Below are 3,721 nucleotides of genomic sequence, written 5' to 3' on the forward strand. Positions count from 1 at the left end.
ATGTCTATTGATGCATCACTAAAACTTCATTTTAGTGAGCTTTAGATAGGGGAATGACCCCTAACTTACCTCTTAGCTACAAAAATGCATCCTTAGGTAAAGGCTTTGTGAATATTTCAGCAATTTGTTCCTTTGTATGGACATATTCCAATCCAATCTCCTTATCCTACACTAATTCTCTGACAAAGTGATACTTTATTGCAATGTGTTTGGTTTTTGAATGCATCACTAGATTTTTGGATATGTTAATTACACTTGTATTGTCACAAAACATAACAACAGGTTCTTTGATTTCTTCCTTCATACCTTCCAATAACTATTTGAACCAAACAATATTAGAATTGTTTACTACTACTGCAGCATACTTTGCTTCTGTTGTGGATTGGGATGTACAATTTTGCTTTTTACTTGTCCAAGAAACCAACCTCTTTCCAAGAAAGAAATCTCCTCCATTTGTACTTTTTTTGTCATCAATGTTTCCTACCCAATTTGCATTAGTAAAAACCTTTTAAATCCAGATTACCTCAAAATTTGTACCATAATCCATATTCTTCAGTTCCTTTCAAATATCCCATGATCCTTTTGATTGTCATCATGTAATTTTCTCTTGATTTTGCTAAAAAAATTTCTACAATACCAACTGCAAGGGCAATATCTGGCCTTGTATGCACTACATATTGCAACTTTCCAATCATAGATCTATACAATGTCTGATCCACTTCCTTTGATTCATCATCCTTGGTAAGTTTCAATCTAGTACACATAGGAGTCCCAATTGGTTTTCAATCTTCCATACCAAACTTTTTTAGTACTTCCTTCATATATTTAGATTGAGTGATATAGATGTCATTCTTACTTTGCTGAATTTGAAGACCAACAAATAATTTGATCTCACCAAACATTGACATCTTGAATTCCTTGTTCATTTGTTCTAAAAATTCTTTGCACAAATCATCATTTCCTGTGAACAAAGTATCATCCACAAATATTTCTACCAAAATAATCATATTATCTAGTCCTTCCTTGATATACAAGCTACTATTATCATTAACTCTCTGAAAACCAATCTGAACAAGATAGTTATGCAGTATTTCATAACATGCTCTAGGGGCTTGTTTTAGACCATACAATGCTTTGTGTAATTTTTAGACCATGTCCTTCTTGTCTGGATCAACAAAACCTTCAAGCTGCTCAATCTACACCTCCACATCTAGTATACCATTGAGAAATATTGACTTGACATCCATCTGATAAACCTAAAATCCTTTGTATGTAGCATATGCAAGTAACGTCTTGACACTTTTCAATCTTACAACAGGAGAAAAAGTCTCTCCATAGTCTATTCCTTCTTCTTGAGGGTATCCTTTGCATACCAGTTTAGTTTTTTTCCTTGACACCTTACCATCTTCATTCAACTTATTTCTGAATACCCACCTAGTTCCAATCACATTTTTGTCTTTAGGCTTGGGTACAAGAGTCCATATTTTTTTTATCTCTATCTACTCTATTTCTTCATTCATAGCCTCAATCCAACTTTCATTTTCTAATGCATCTTTTACACTTCTAGGTTCAAAATCAGCAAGTAAACAAGTACCTTTCAACTTACTTCTTGTCATAGTTCCTTCAAATTTGTCTCCAATGATCTGATCTAGTGTGTAATTTCTCCTAACATACTTAGCTAATATAGGTTCCTTGCCTTTTGAATGCTTTGCATTCTCATCCTCTTGCATTTCAGCTTCAGGTTCTGGTTGTTCTATCTGTTGCTCAGGTCCTTCAGGCTCAGTAGCATTAGAATGTGACTCAGGTTCTTGTAACTCGATTTGAACTTCCTACAACTCGGTTACTGAAGATTTAGGAGTAGAAGATTTTTTATTGACAAGTGTATCTGGCACTGTATCAGGTTCAATGAAAATAAATCTTCTGTAATCTTCTGGTTCCCTTTTGCTTTCTTCTTCAGTTCTTTCTGCAAACTCATCAACTTTCACATGTGCACTTTCTATGACTTTGTGAGTAGATAATTTCAAACATCTATATGCTTTACTTTTGCAAGAATATCTCAAAAATATTCCTTCATTACCTTTCACATCAAATTTACATTGTCTAGATTCTTTCAAAATGTAACATTTTCTTCCAAATACCTTTAGATAGCTTACATTAGGTTTATAGCCATACCATAACTCATAGGGGGTTTTGAATGAGTCTTTCTTCAGTTGTACTCGGTTCAAGGTATGAACTATAGTGCTAATAGCTTCCTTCCAGTATTTGGTAGCAATGTTCTTTTCAATCATTAAGGTTCTTGCACAGTCCATGATAGATATGTTCCTTCTTTTAGCTATTCCATTTTTCTTAGGAGTTCTAGGGGTTGATACCTATCTTATGATCCCTCTTTCAATGGAAAATTTATTGAACTCATGTAAAATGAATTCACCACCTCTATTTGACCTGAAGCATTTCAGTCTTTTGCCTATTTCCTTCTCAACTCTAGCCAAATACCATTTGAACTTCTCAAATGCTTATGATTTCTCTCTTAGGTACATGAAAGTCATCATTCTTGAGTAATCATCAACAAAAAGAATGAAGAACATTTCACCAGTATAGCTTTCAATTCCAATAGGTCCACACAAATCAATATGTACAATTTCTAAAACTTCTTTAGACTGATAGTTCTTACTTTTGAAGCTAGTCTTTCCCATCTTATGAATTTGGCAATTCTTGCATAGACCAACCTCAGGTTTTTTTATATTAGGAATGCCTCTTACTTTCTTGAATTTACTTATTTTCACCAAGTTATCAAAGTTCACATGACACAACCTCCTATTCCATAACCAACTTTCTTCAACTTGAGAAATAAAGCATGAACATTCACCAATTTCAAGATAGAACAAATTACCTTTTGTTTGAGTGCCTAATCCAATCGACTTTCCTTTGTCATCCAACAGTCTTTCTTTTCCATGCATGAATTCCACTTTGAATCCATTATTGAGTAGCTATGCTACACTCAACATATTGTGTTTTAGTCCTTCTACCCAATATGCATTATCACATGCAAGCTCTTTGGTTAGTGAGATTCTTCCTCTTCCTTTTATGTAACAAGGTTCATTATTACCAAATCTCACACTACTACCATCATAGTCTTCAAAATTTTCAAACTTAGTTTTATCACCAATCATATGATGAGAGCAACCACTATCTAAAATCTATGTATTATTTTTGCTCACATGAGAAATAAGTGTCATTTCCTCATCATTGTCAGATTCATGTTTCATAGCAATGTACACAATTTCATCTTCTTCTTCATCAGAGTCATTAGAATCCTTAGCCATGAAACATGTTTTCTTACCTTTTTCTTTAAATGATTTGAAGTCTTTCTTGCCATTGCACTTGTGACCTTTCTTATCATCCTTGTTTTGTTTTTTTGGGCACCTAGCAGCAATATGCCCAATCTCTTCAAATAAAAAATATATTAGAGCAACCTTATCTTTGTATTTTCCTTTGCCTCTAGAATACTTCCTTGCTAGTAGAGCATCAACCACCTCAAGATCACTGTCAGAACTCTATTCTGATTCTTCTTCACTTTTTGACTAAGAATCCTTTATCTTCTTTCCTTTCTCCTTGACTGAAAGCTTGGCTTCAAATGCTGATTCAATGTTCTTGGTAGCTAGAATATAGTTATCATAGTTGTCTAGCTCAAATGCAGTCGGTCTTCCAACTATGGCTTCTA

The sequence above is a fragment of the Cupressus sempervirens genome, chromosome 5 (genome assembly GCF_028749045.1).
Source record: "Cupressus sempervirens isolate cs-2001-9-10 chromosome 5, ASM2874904v1, whole genome shotgun sequence".
Classification (NCBI taxonomy): domain Eukaryota; kingdom Viridiplantae; phylum Streptophyta; class Pinopsida; order Cupressales; family Cupressaceae; genus Cupressus; species Cupressus sempervirens.